The following is a 15,663-nucleotide window of genomic DNA, read 5'->3' on the forward strand; positions in this document are numbered from 1 at the left end:
AGTAAACCATTTAAAGGTGGAACAACATATTGCCTATTTATGTTTTTGGTTTTAGTAATATCCTTTCACATTCATAATCCAGATCATGAGATAAGCAAGATTTTATCCATCAAGGCTCCCCTTCATGACTGCCAAAACTGAAAAAACATTGCTGCCATTTTAGTCAACAGTTAAACTTTACTATAAAATATTCTGACACTAAAGGAACCTGCAACTCACATGGTGATGCTCAAATCGCATTTGCCAATTCACCAGACTAGCAGATTCTGCAACATGGAATTCTATGAGCTGGGTGTGGGTATGTCCAGGCCCTCCATGGGAACTGACCTTAAATACCTCACAAATACCATACCTTCCAGGAATTCACATTTTCTTTATTGAATGTAGAATTGTGAAATCTGTAGGAAATAGCTGAATCATTATTTCTTAACTATCTCCTGTCTATTAAAGCAGGAACTATGAAATAGCTCAAGGGAAGCCTAAGAAATTTCTTCCATTATATTCAGTAGCCTGCACCCAAATCACATATGAAAGGATGTAGACAAATAGAAATTAAAACTGAATTTTGCAGAAGAGGTTGAAGAACTTCCCCAGGAAAAATTAAATGTATAAACTGAAAATTGATGTAAGTCATCAGTTCAGTCCTAAATAGACTGAAGGATCACAACAGTTTTGTGGACATTTTTCTTTTCTTCTCTTCCTGCTTTCCCAGACTTCTAAAAAGAGATCTGCTAAGAGTAATAAAAAGATAGATAAATTTTATCTATCTGAAGGTGTATATAAATAAATAAGTAATAAATAAATAATAAATAAGTAATAAAAATATAGATAAATTTTATCTATCTGAAGGTGTATATAAATAAATTCTCTTCACTAATGGTAAGGGTGTAAATTGGTATAGAATTTAAGGAAGACTGAAATGTATATACAGATCTTTCTCAACTAACGATAGGATTACACCCCATAAACCCATCATAAGTTGAAAATACTGTAAGTCGAAAATGCATTTAAGACACCTAAACTACTGAACATCAGAGCCTAGCCTACCTTAAACGTGTTCAAAACACTGCATTAGCCTACAGTTGGGCAAAATCATCTAACACGAAGCCTATTTTATAATAAAGTGTTGAGTATCTCATGTAAGTTATTGAATACTGTACTGAAAATGAAAAACAGAATGGCTGTGTGGATACAGAATGGTTGCAAGTATATTGGTTGTTTACCCTCATGATCACGTGGCTGACCAGGAACCGTGGCTCCTGCTGCTGCCCGGCGTCACAAGAGACTCTCATACTACATATTGCTAACCCAGGAAAAGATCAAAATTCTAAACTTCAAAGTATAGTTTCTACTCAATGCATATAGCTTTTGTATCCTCGTAAAATCCAAAAATCGTAAATTGAACTACTATAACTCGGGGACCATCTGTGTTGTTTTTTTAAAGTGCACACACTTTTAAAAACTTAATTTCATTAAAATTTATCTTAAGGAACTGTGTAGGCGGTTGGGCAAAAATGTATGTAAAAGTAGGTTCATTCATTGTTCTCAATAGAAAAATAACTGAACAAATTTTACAAACATCTATTAAGAAGGGCCTGGTTAAATAATGTATTGTATAGTCATACATTCAGTAATTTAGAATGGTCGTTTAGATCTCTACATATTGACATTAAATAATGCCCACAACATACTAAGTGAAAAAGCATAAACATATAGAGAAATATGCCTATGTCTAATTAGAGAAAGTCTACATATCTATTTATGAATACATGTGAAAATATTTGGAAGACCATGGTCTAAAACCTTATTGGCGGTATTTTTTTGCAGGAGTGGGGAATACGTTGACCATATAAGCTATGCTGTAGGGAGTTTTTTATGAATGGCTGCCAGTGTTCTTCCTCCTCCTCCCTCTTCTTTTCTTCTTCATTATTTCCTCCTTCTCATTTTCCCCCCTTTACTGAGGTTGACCTATTCACTCATTTGAAATAAATAAGATATTCATATTCCAATGAAAAAGAGAAGCGATTAAAGCAGGATAAACATGAAAAAGATGGGGAAGACAACTTACAGTGTATAAAAGTGTGGACACTGGCACCTTATTTTTTTAAAACAAAAAAGGGAAAGAAAAGAAAAACGTCACTGACTTTTCTGAATGCTGAAGTTTTAAGTTCATTCCCACTTGAAGTGGCAAAAAGACAAGGATGTCTGCTATCACTACTATTATGCAACACTTTCTGGTAAAATTATATATTGCCCTTGTAATTAAAAATCCAGTAAGTTTTCTAAGCCAACATATTATAATCTAGACTAGATTTTACATTAGTGGGGTCAAAATTTTAAGTACATTTCATTGCTAAAATTCTCAAAAATAAAATGATATAAATGACAATTTATGAACTAGCACTCTAATATATGAACTCTTTCCAGTAGGCCGGAGGGGGAGGGGGGGAACACGAGGGAAATTTCCAGAAACAGAAAGCAGCATTAAACTCATTGTAAATACTTTTTGACATTTTAATTGTAATCTCTTCATTTTTTTAGCTACACATAAGATTGATTCAGTCACACACTAATAAGTAAGATGTACAAGATACATCACAGTAAAACTTCTTGTACTTTCTCCACTCTTTGCATTTATTCTTATTTATTCGTGTTACACATATCTTCCTTTCTACTAAACTAACATTCAGGATATAATCAAGTTTTTTTTTAATTGAGGTGTAGTTGTTATACAATGTTGTGTTAGTTTCTACTGTACAGCAAAGTGGAGTTCCCTGTGCTATACAGCAGGTTCTTATTAGTTATCTAATGTATACATATTAGTGTATACATGTCAATCCCAATCTCCCAATTCATCACACCACTACCCCTCCACCCACCGCTTCCCCCAGTTGGTGTCCATATATTTGTTCTCTACATCTGTGTCTCTTATTTCTGCCCTGCAAAGCGGTTAAACTGTACCATTTTTCTAGATTTCACATATATGTGTTAATATACGATATTTGTTTTTCTCTTTCTGACTTACTTCACTCTGTATGACAGTCTCTAGATCCATCCACGTCTCTCCAAATGACCCAGTTTCGTTCCTTTTTATGGCTGAGTAATATTCCATTGTATATATGTACCACATCTTCTTTATCCATTCATCTGTTGATGGGCATTTAAGTTGCTTCCATGACCTGGCTATTGTAAACAGTGCTGCAATGAACATTGGGGTGCATGTGTCTTTTTGAATTATGGTTTTCTCTGGGTATATGCCCAGTAGTGGGATTGCTGGGTCACATGGTAGTTCTATTTTTAGTTTTTTAAGGAACCTACATAGTGTCCTCCATAGTGGCTGTATCAATTTACATTCCCACCAACAGTGGAAAAGGGTTCCCTTTTCTCCACACCCTCTCCAGCATTTATTGTTTGTAGATTTTCTGATGATGCCCATTCTAACCAGTGTGAGGTGATTCCTCATTGTAGTTTTGATCTGCATTTCTCTAATAATTAGTGATGTTGAGCAGCTTTTCACGTGCCTCTTGGCCATCTGTATGTCTTCTTTGGAGAAATGTCTATTTAGGTCTTCTGCCCATTTTTTGATTGGGTTGTTTGCTTTTTTGATATTGAGCTGCATGAGCTGTTTATATATTTTGGAGATTAATCGTTTGTCCATTGATTCATTTGCAAATATTTTCTCCCATTCTGAGGGTTGTCTTTTCATCTTGTTTATAGTTTCCTTTGCTGTGCAGAAGCTTTTAAGTTTCATTAAGTCCCATTTGTTTATTTTTGGTTTTATTTCCATAACTCTAGGAGGTGGGTCAAAAAAGATCTTGCTGTGATTTATGTCAAAGAGTGTTCTTCCTATGTTTTGCTCTAAGAGTTTTATAGTGTTTGGTTTTACATTTAGGTCTCTAATACATTTTGAGTTTATTTTTGTGTATGGTGTTAAGGAGTGTTCTAATTTCATTCCTTTACATGTAGCTGTCCAGTTTTCCCAGCACCACTTATCGAAGAGACTGTCTTTTCTCCACTATATATCCTTGCCTCCTTTGTCATAGATTAGTTGACCATAGGTGTGTGGGTTAATCTCTGGGCATTCTATCCTGTTCCATTGATCTATATTTCTATTTTTGTGTTAGTACCATATTGTATTGATTACCGTAGCTTTGTAGTATAGTCTGAAGTCAGGGAGATTGATTCCTCCAGCTCTGTTTTTTTCCTCAAGATTCCTTTGGCTATTCAGGGTCTTTTGTGTTTCCATACAAATTTTAAGATTTTTTTTCTAGTTCTGTAAAAAATGTCATTGGTAATTTGATAGGGATTTCATTGAATCTGTAGATTGCTTTGGATAGTATAGTCATTTTTCACAATATTGATTCCTCCAATCCAGGAACATGGTATATCTCTCCATCTGTTTCTGTCATCTTTGAGTTCTTTCATCAGTGTCTTATGGTTTTCTGAGTACAGGCCTTTTACCTCCTTAGGTAGGTTTATTCCTAGGTATTTTATTCCTTTTGTTGCAATGGTGAATGGGATTGTTTCCTTAATTTCTCTTTCTGATCTTTCATTGTTAGTGTATAGGAATGCAAGAGACTTCTGTGCATTAATTTTGTATCCTGCTACTTTATCAAATTCATTGATTAGCTCTAGTAGTTTTCTGGTGGCATCTTTGGGATTCTCTATGTATGTATATTCTCATGTCATCTGCAAACAGTGACTATTTTACTTCTTCTTTTCCAATTCGTATTCCTTTTATTTCTTTTTCTTCCCTGATTGTCGTGGCTAGGACTTCCAAATCTATGTTGAATAATAGTGGTGAGAGTGGATATCCTTGTCTTATTCCTGATCTTAGAGGGAATGCTTTCAGTTTTTCACCATTGAGAATGATGTTTGTTGTGAGTTTGTCGTATATGGCCTTTATTATGTCAAGGTAGGTTCCCTCAATGCCCACTTTCTGGAGAGTTTTTATCATAAATGGGTGTTGAATTTTGTCAGAAGCTTTTTCTGCGTCTATTGAGATGATCATATGGTTTTTATTCTTCAACTTGTTTATATGGTGTATCACATTGATTTTACCTTTTAGATTATTAATAAGTTAAAATATTAGTGACAAACACAAACTTTTTTTCAGCTTTATTGCATATACACGAACTCTTAAGCTTTAGAACAGGTTAATGATTAAAAGGACACCAAATATTGGTTGGAAAAATGCTTCCTATACCCTGCTGGTTAGAGAAAAAGTATTGGGCTCTCAATAAAATGATAGGTCCGTAATATTCCACTGGACAAAAACCAAAAATGGAACTTCTTTCAAACATATGCTCTCAGTGTACATTTCCAGTAGCATTTTTGAAGTTTGCTCTTTTATAAATGAATATAAGGTCCTTCTTCCCCCTTCCTGCTTCATAGAAGAAAGTCTCCTCTCCCCAGCCAGAGTATCACAATGCCTGCCTGAGTCTTACATCACTCACCTCTTCCGGGGGCTCACAAGACAACTGTTGGTCATTAAGACGCTTGAAAGAACTGAGGTGTGGGCATGGCCAAGCCTCGGGTGGTAAGACTCTCACCCTTCATTCTGTTCCTAAAAGCAGATATTTAGTAACTGACAAAGCTGTGTTTTGAGTTGTATTCTGTGGTGACTGCACAGCATGGAATTATTCAAACGTGTTATTTTAGCAATCCAGACAAGCAGATTTGTTACTAGAGAGCAGAAATATTTCTGGTACACATAGGGACTAGATAGTATATCTACCCATATTTAAACTTTAACAAACCTTCTGATAATACTTTCCTAAATTATTCTTGAGTATAGTCATTGTGAAACATATGATGTTCAATTGCACTGATGTTTTTAAAATTTGCAATTTAGGAAATTTTGAAGTAATTAAAAAAAACTTTTAATGAAAGCAATTAAAAGTTATTGCTAATTACTCTAGGTCAAAAAGATTTATGTAAATTTTTCAAGTATCTTTTTTCCCTAAGCCCATATTTTGTTATTTTATTTGGAAAGCTCCTGCAATCAATGACTGTCCCCAAGCGTCTCTGCCTTCCTGACATGCATTCCTGCATCCCTTTGCTGTTATTTCAGGAAGGAAGGATACAACAAGTCCTGGGGGAAAAGAGCAACAATTGAAACTTAAGAGTTGAATTCCTAATGTAAAATAAAGACATAACTGAGATTGGGTTCAAAACAAATATTTTGTCTGTCTCCTTGGTGGTTTCTCACTTGCCAGTTGGAGCTGAAAAGCTCCTTCCCTGTCAATGCAAGCAGGGAATGCTAATACATCATCTGTCTTTGAAGTGGAACAAATACCCTTTACTAATAAAACTGATCCAAAATGTAAAAGAATATATTAGAGCAGACTGTGATGGTTGTCAATAAATATGTTTTCATTACAACTATTCATTCACAACATCATGAACAGCTGCAGTATTCTCTTATGTAAATGAAAACTACCCTTCCCACTCAATCATGTCTTTACAAAGTTAGGGGGCTCTATTTTAAACTTTATGTTACTTGACATTGAAGATAATTCTAATTACATAAATACTCATATACACAATTATTAATTCAATTTTCATTCTTTTCCTGAACTTTACCCCTTTAGAAATCCATGTGATGCCAATGATGGACATAATGGTTAGGAATTTTGTTGGTGAAGTCTTTCCAGGCCTCAGTTAAAGCAGCACAAGAACTGATAGTGAGGCAAGAGATAGATGGGCCCCAGGCTGGGCAGCTGGAGTTTGTCCCCTGTGGACAGATACTCTGAAACAGCAGGAGTGAGAGAAGAGCTGAGCCCTCCCAGATAAAAGATAGAGACCACATATTTCTCATTCTCGAGGTCAAGGATACCTTCCCAACTATAAATGCACAGAAAGCCTCCTCGGAGGTCTAAAGAGAGGGGGCATCACCTCATAGTAAGTGATGTTAACCTACCCATAGGCCTCTTCACTAGAATCCACCTTGGCTAAGAGATGCACGTGCGTGCACACGTGGGAGGACCCTGAGACAAACCAAATATGGACTCAGAACCAGGCAAAGGAAGATGATTGGCCAAAGCAAACCCAGAAGAAATGCCCCATAAGTGATTCAAACTACCAGGAGGGCGCCACTCTCTCTCTGAGTTCACCTGTATCTACCCACACATACCCTTCTTCCTCCTAATAAACACTTTACTTGTTTCACTACTTTCCGTCTCTATGTGGAAATTCATTTCTACACAGCTGACGGGCCAGGGCCTTGTCACTGACCACTGGTCCCTCTAGTGGCTAGGATTCAGCGCTCTCACTGCTACAGCCTGACTTCAGTCTCTGGCCAGAAACCGAAATCCTCCAAGCTGCTGCAGGTTGAGGTCACCCGAGATCAATATGATGATAATACCTAGTTCACAGGGATTGTGAGAATAAAATAATACAGCTAACATGTGCTAAAAAAATAAAAATAAAAAGGAACAACAGGCCCCAAATTGAGTCATTTGCCCCAGGACAGCAAACCAAGACCTAATAACTAAACTAACTGCAGTTTCACCCTCTCCCAGGAATGTGACCTTTCCCCAGTCAACCTGGGATTACCTGATCAGCACTAGTGAGGTAATCTGTTTGACAGACTCTTGTCTCTCCCCTAAAGGAAGGTAACCTTGCCTGAACAAATCCACTTTTTGTTGGAAACTTCCTTTTCCCACCCCCTTCAGCCTATAAAAGCCTTCCATTTCGTACAAATGGAGCTCCTTTCTACTTGCTAGAGCTCCTTGGAGCTCCTTTCTACTTGCTAGACAGGATGCTGCCCAATTCATGAATCACTGAATAAAGCCAATTACATCTTCAAATTTACTCAGCTGAATTTTGTTTTTTAACAATGGAGAGTGGCGAAATAAATGCTAGCTAATTTTTCAGTCATAATTTGAAGGTACTGTTTTTGTTACTTTACTATGAATAATTAAAAAATATTTTATTTGCTGTGAAACTAGCCTTGAGTACTCCAAGATTTCTGCATAAATAACTAGGTACTTACTACGGCCTTTTGAGATACAGTTCCCATACTGCAATCTCACAACTGTCTTTATGAAAATGTGTTAAAGTTGAAAAAACAAAGGAAAAACAAACTTAAGAAATACTCCCCATTGAAGGTCCAGCTTACGTTGAAGAGAAGGCTGTGTGTCCTCTTGAGAGGGTTTGCCCCCAAAGAGCAAATTCCTGACTGTTCCTTCCTGCTTGTCTGATGCTTCAATACTGTTGACATTAAAATAGGGCCAGTGGGGCTTCCCTGGTGGCGCAGGGTTGAGAGTCCGCCTGCCGATGCAGGGGACACGGGTTCATGCCCCGGTCCGGGAAGATCCCACATGCCGCGGAGAGCCTGGGCCCGTGAGCCATGGCCGCTGAGCCTGCGCGTCCGGAGCCTGTGCTCCACAACGGGAGAGGCCGCTACAGTGAGAGGCCCGCGTATCGCAAAAAAAAAAAAAAAAAAAAAAAATAGGGCCAGTGAAACAACTTCCATTTTCACTGACCCAGTCTTTACAATTCACCATAGATTCTAGAAAAATACTCAAAATTATTTTAGCAGACAGTTCTTATTATGCATGCTACATGCATAACAACATTTCAGTATCAGAGACTTCTACCCCATGAGCAAATACTTTCAACCCCAAAGCCAGCATAAACGATCTAACAAGAATTAATTTTTCAATAATAGACATTATGGTCTGATTTGTTTCCCCCACTCTGCAGTAGCAACTACACGATTTTTTTTTTTTTTTCCGGTACGCAGGCCTCTCACTGTTCTGGCCTCTCCCGTTGCGGAGCACAGGAGCCATTACGTAATGTATGAGCCATTACTTTGTCTATGGTCGTAGACATAGACATAATGATTATCCCATCACACACATTGTACTGCATCAGTTTTTTTTCTTTCTTTCTTTCTTTTTTTTTTTTTTGCAACCTCAATTACACCACTTTTTTACTATCATGATTTTAAAAAACTTTATGACTGGAAAAGGACCACATTCATAAAGAGTTGTGCCTCATATATGCTACATGTTCAGGCATTTTCATGAGTAGTTAAAATTCTTTTAATGCAGCCAGATTGCCCCTGATTTGCGATTTCACATCTTTTGTGTTGCAACAGATTTTGTGACTGGTTCATTTTACAATGTTTACTGACTTAATTCAGTCAGTTATTGTTTTCTATAAATTAGAATTTGGGGGACACTTCATAGAATATGGAAAATCTGGAACTGAATATTTGAAAATAGAAGTACCTGAGAAAATCCATGCTGTTTGTACATTCCTGACATAAATCCATAAAGAGTGACACATTTTCTTTCCTTGTCAAGTCATGCAATCAAAGTCACATTACCACCAAAACTGACTAAAAATTTAAACATTTAGATAATCGGTTTGGTGGATGCTTCACCAAATTCTCTGAACTACCAGTTACTTACCAACGAGTTACCGAACAGCAGTAGTTTAACATGATCTAGGGCTTCCCTGGTGGTGCAGTGGTTAAGAATCCACCTGCCAATGCAGGGGACATGGGTTCGAGCCCTGGTCCAGGAAGATCCCACATGCCACAGAGCAACTCAGCCCGTGCACCACAACTACTGAGCCTGCTCTCTAGAGCCGGCCAGCTGCAACTACTGGAGCCCGTGTGCCTAGAGCCCGTGCTCTGCAACAAGAGAAGCCACCGCAATGAGAAGCCTGCGCACCGCAACGAAGAGTAGACCTGCTCGCCGCAACTAGAGAAAGTCTGCGTGCAGCAACAAAGACCCAACGCAGCCAAAAATAAATAAATAAAATAAATAAATTTATTTTAAAAATAATAAAATAAAATGATCTATACATCATTATTATGTAGAGGATCAAGTAATCATGCATCCAAACAACACCAGGTGTGAAAGATAACCTTTCCCCTTCTTCCAAGACAGTCCCTGAGGGGTTGGACAGCCCCAGAGCATTGTTGGAAAAACACTGAAGTAGATTCTAAATTCCTTTTCAGTGCTAAAGTTTGAGAAGCCCTCAAACTTGGAACGGTAGGTCATACAGATTAAGCTTAAAGAGTAGTATACTACAATTCATTGATAAATGGCTCTTGTTGTTCATTCAATGCAAACAGGTTTTAGAGCTAAATTCATGCTTTTGTGAATGGACTTTTGCACACATTAAAACATTTAGTTCAATGGCTATATTCCTGTCTGAGTAAATCATAGAATCCATTAAGCTCAACATTTTAATTAGTATGTCCCAAACTCCATCACTCATCACCTGGGTGGCCTTGGTCCAATTACTTAACCACTCTAAGCTATAGTTTCCTCAACTATAAAATGGGGGGAAAATCATTATGACTCATAAGGTTGTTAAAATGATTAAATAAATGATGCCTGTGCCCTGCCTGACAAGTAGTAAGTGCTCATTAAATGTTCATTAATAGAAGAACCAGTAGTAGTAGCTACCATATTTGGAGAGCCATCAATTCTGTTTTCCAAGAATTCTGTTAGTGAGAATTCTGTTTTGTTTTGTTTCTGTTGCATTGCTATATACAAGAAAGCGACTTCCATCTCTAAAATTACTCAAATAATGAGTCAGGGAAAAATAAACTTAAGTCAAGAGTTTGACAGTCTGAACTGGCTGAACACTTCTAAGGAAGATAAAACTGCATGCACTTTTTTGGTTGTTTTTAAGTAGATTTTGGACAAGAGGAAGAAATGAAGAAGTCCCTCTCCAAAGAAAGCCCAGTTTGGTGGTGAGAAAACTTTGGAGACAGCTGAGTAGAAGGAGAGTCAGCAACTGACTTTCTCTTTGTGTGGAAGAAACACTAAGAGCCCATCCAGAACTGTGGGATAAGAGAGGAGGGTGGAGGGAAGACAAAAGAAGAGGCAAACAAGGGGCTGTCACCATCCACCACTTCTGCTCTGAATACCTTTGAAAAAATAAAGTTGTAGGAACAAGGAGAAAGAGAAAAGTCCCCATTTTATTCCTCCACTTGAGATTCAGTTAGAGGAAAACATGCAGATGGCAACAACCCCAGGATGGGTTCTCTCGGTGACAAATTTCACTTGGTTCTATGGATCTCTAAAGTTCTAGCCAGCTCCTGCCACTAGAAATAAAACATGTGGCAACAGTAGCCCAAGCCCTGGAGACCCCTAGGAGTCTTCTAAGAGGGTTCAGTATAAAGTTGGAAGAGTCTAGAGAATTCATATTTGCTCAATTATTGGGAAAGAATAAACTGGGTTAGATACCACTTGTTCCTAGATTTTGCATTTGTCTAAGCTTCAAATGAGATTTTCTTTCAAATTTATATCAAGAATCATGAACATAATCTGTTCTGTGCAACTTCTATATTCCAGTCATGGTGCTAAGCACTTTATTACATTTTATCTTATTTAATACTCACAGCTTCACTGGGCAGGTGGAATTATTAGCTCCATTTTCTAGCCCAAGAAACCCAACCTTGGAGAGATTGATTAACTTGCTCAAGTTCACACAGCTGGTGACTGGCTGAAATGGGATTTGTACCTATTTGATGACATATTTGATGGTGAACATACCCTTTTATATTTTACAATAACTTTTCATTTAATTTTGTTTTCTTATCTTTGAAATATATGTTCATTGTAATAAAAATACAGATAAGCAAAATAAGTATATCTTTGCATTAAGGGTTTAATTTGCTTAAGAAAAGTTATTTATTTCAAAATCCTACTCAGCAGTTTTGCAACACTTCTCTTCCTATGGAGGGTTAACTTTTTGAGGATTTTCTCTCGTTTACCCACTATTCCCAGGATAGTTCTTTGCCCATTATGGGCAATCAAATGTATGTGGACCAAATAAATCCAAGAGAAAGCTGCTTGTTGGGGTTACCACACCAGTTGAGATCACATTTCCTAACTGTAGTTCCCAGAGTTGGGTGGTAATACTTGCCCAGCCATCCAGTTTTCTGGGAGCAGTGTGATGCTATAACAGCATCACAAGTGCTATCAGAACATTTGGTTAAGAGTGAATATCATGGACGTGTTGCTCCATTTTTTTTTTTCTACTCTCAAAACATCTTTGAGCAGTAACTTATTCACAGATAAAATTTTTTTTCTCTTCAACTTTTTCTTTTCTTTTTGAATACTGTACTTGGTTTTGGGGGAAATATGCTCAGTGAAAGAAAGAACAAAGAGTATATGGTTGACAAAGAATAAAATAATAAAAAGTTTCTAAAAAATTAGAAAGTTTAGGTTCGGGAGTTTTACTCTTTGGGTGTATCCTTATTTAAAAAATAATTAGATGATAAGAACAAAAAAAATAATAATTAGAAAGGAGAAGCAAAAGATGAAAGTGTCCAAATAAGATTCCTGATCAGTTGTTTATTTTATTGATATATTTTATCATGTATTTGAGTTACAATATTTATTTATCAGGAATAAGAAAATTTTAATCATAAAATTATATAACATCATTTCAACATTGGATCTTGTTATTTTCTTCACAGGTATGGTGGAGAGTCATTCCTTTGCATGTCCAGATAAGATCTTTATTGTCTTGGGGAGCTGCTCCTCCCACATTCCAAAATACGGTCCTCATATGGGAACCACATGACAGGGGCTGCTGACCACATTATCCCAACCCCCAGGATGGGGCCTGGGTGCTAGAAGGCCAATCGGAGTATTTTCATGAAATTTTTCTAACGGAATCTGGCAGGAAATAGCTTTGTTCCTTGTTAGTTACAAGGCTATAAGAATATAAGCCCCGAACTATCTGCTACCAGTTCCTGCCTCATGGATATCACAGCCTAAGATGATGAAGACAACAATCGGAAATGGGAAGAAGTGTGTGTGTGTGTGTGTGTGTGTGTGTGTGTGTGTGTGTGTGAGAGAGAGAGAGAGAGGGAGAAAGAGAGAGAGAGAGATCCATTGTCTCTGAAGCTAAATCTACTTTCCAAGGTTTGCCTTTCAGAACAAATACACTGCCCATTTGCAGAGCTAGTCTGAGCTGAATATATGTTGTTTAACTAAAAGTCCTGACTGATAGCCAAAATTCAGGGTGCTAAGCAAACAAAGTCTGCAAGACATCTATTTTCTAGCTTCTATTCCCCTTGACATCTGTCCTGAAAGATCTATATAGGAAATGTTGAAGTCTTTTGGCAAGTGCATAAAAATATTATTCAACAAATGTATTCCATGCCTCTTTCGGGCCAGGCATTGTGCTAAGTAGTAGAAATACTAAAGAAACGGGCAAGAAAGTACCCTGTATCCATGGCAGAGGCATACATCAAAGCCAATTATTATAGAACTGTGTAAGAAGGGCTTTAATAGATGCCTGTGGAAAGTGTCATGGAAACTCAAAGGAGCAAGCAAGTTCAAATACTTGAACTTTGAGTATATTTTGAAGAATGGTAGAATTTTCCCAAGCAGAGAACAGAGAAAAGTGCACTGTGGACAGCAGAAATAACATGTTGAAGGGCATGGACAGATGAAAAAATACATGCCACATTTGGGGAATAACAAAACCTTTGATGAAACCAAAACATAATGTTGTGGAGTTGGGTAATAGTGAGGGATTTGGCTAAACAACTAGGCAAAACTCAGATTCTAAAAAGTCTTAAATGCCATGCTAAGGAGTGGACTTTTTACTGTAGGCTGTGAGAAGCCACCTGAAGTTCTCAATCAGATGAATGACATCATCTAATTTGGATATACATGTATATAATGAACACACATGTACCCATCACCCAGTGAACAATTGTATCAACTTGTGCATGAGGTTGGGCAACTTTTCATACAGTTCAGAGTAATTTTCGTATCTTTTTCTATGAATTTTCTGTAGATCTGTTCTTGGCCTTTTTCATCTCAGTTTTTAGAAGCTCTTTATATATTAGAGGTACCTTTGTATTATATATCATTACACATTTCACTGTATATTTTGCAAATATTTTTTCCCAGGCTCTTATTTGTATTTTTTACTTTGTGTCTGATATGGTATTTTTACCATGAAAAGATTTTTAATTTTCATCTGATAAAATTTGTCAATCTTTTTTCTCATTGCTTCTAGATTTTTGAGTCATATTTAGGAATGCTTTCTCATCCCCTGATTATAAAGGAATTCACAAGTGCTTTTTCAAATATATGCATGGTGCTTTTTTATACCTTTGATTTAAATATCTGATCTGTTGGGAATTTATCCTGGCTTATGGTGTAAGAAATGGATCCAATTTAATTTTTCTCCATATGGCTACCCAGTAATCAGAACAACATTTATTTAAAAGTCCATCTTTTACCCAGTGATGTGTGATGCCACATATAATGTATATTAATTTCCTTATGCAATTGGATATATTTCTGGATTTTCTCTTTTTCCTTTGGTTTGTCTTCCTATTCATGTGCTAATATAGAATTGTTTGAATTACAGAGGCTTTACAGTATTGTAAGTGGCTTTTTCTCCTAGCCCTTAAGTTAGGGAAAACTGACATCTTCATGATGTTGGCCTTTCTTTCTCTCCTAGAATTGATATGTCTTTCCATTCATTAAGATCTATTTTTTTCCAAAAGAAATTTCCAGTTTTGCTCATATAAGTTTTGGACATTTCTTGTTAACTTTATGTTAAAGTATTTTTTTCTCTTTTATTTTCTATCATAAATGGGGTCTTCTCTTTATATATTCAAACTGTTCTTTATTTATACAAATATATGTTTATGTATAGGTTTGTAAACATATATACATACATATGCTATTAATTTTTATATCCTCATTTTATAACCTGTTATTTTATCGAGATTCTCTTGTTGATTATTGTATTTTTCCATGGATTCTTTTGAATTTTCCAGCTGTATAATCACATCCTCTCTTAATAAACATAGTTTTACTTCTTTGTTTCCTATTCATATTTCAGTAATTGCTTTCTCATGTCTAATTGCACTGGTTAGTATCTGCAACATAATGATAAATGTTATGGATATGGTAGGTACCTTTGCTCTTGACTTTAGAGGAAAAACTCTACAATATTAAATATTAAACAGTAAAGTTTTCCCATCTTTGGGGAAACTGATTTAGGGATGGTAATATATTGGTTTGTAAGATTTGGATCTATCATCTCAAGCTTTTTGTAAGACATCAGAGTGAGGATCTCCATTGTATATGGCTCTATTTTCTGAGAAAAAGCCCTAGATGGAATATTTATTAGGTCCTTACTTTTTGCCAGATACTGTGCTAAGCGCATTACATGAATTGCTTCATTCTAACCTAACAACAAGATTTAGAGTTATTATTCTAAAATTCCAGGACAGGAAACTAAGACAATGAGGTTAAGTAATTTATCGATATCACCTAACCATTAAGTGGTCAAACTAGTATTTGAGCCTAAGCAGTCTAATGCCAGAGCTTAAATATAACCCCTATGTGATGCTGACTCATAGGATTTGGAGAGAAACTAGTTATTCATTGCAGTTGAAACATTGGTAATGAATTAAATGCTCAAGATTTTATAAATCAATAATGAAGAGTGATAAGAAAAATGTTGAGAGCCGAAGAATTAAAGAAGAGACAGAAGAGGAGCCCAGGGAAGAGACTGAGAAGGGGCAGGCAGAGAGATGGGAGGAAAATAAAGGAGAGAGTACATATCATGGAATGAGAGAGGAAAGAGTGTCAGGAGTGATGCAGAATTCCAGTAGGGAATGTGGTTTATTTTCTGACCCTGATTCTTTAT

The 15,663-nt window shown here is 36.6% G+C and overlaps 1 long non-coding RNA gene across 1 annotated transcript in view; it reads right to left on the minus strand.

Moving 5' to 3' along the window:
• The window catches only part of LOC125964561 (uncharacterized), a 162,552-nt gene that overhangs the window by 17,139 nt on the left and 129,750 nt on the right, over positions 1–15,663 (minus strand). The gene's annotated exons all lie outside the window — the stretch shown is intronic.

The sequence above is a fragment of the Orcinus orca genome, chromosome 5, assembly GCF_937001465.1.
Source record: "Orcinus orca chromosome 5, mOrcOrc1.1, whole genome shotgun sequence".
Taxonomy (NCBI): Eukaryota; Metazoa; Chordata; class Mammalia; order Artiodactyla; family Delphinidae; genus Orcinus; species Orcinus orca.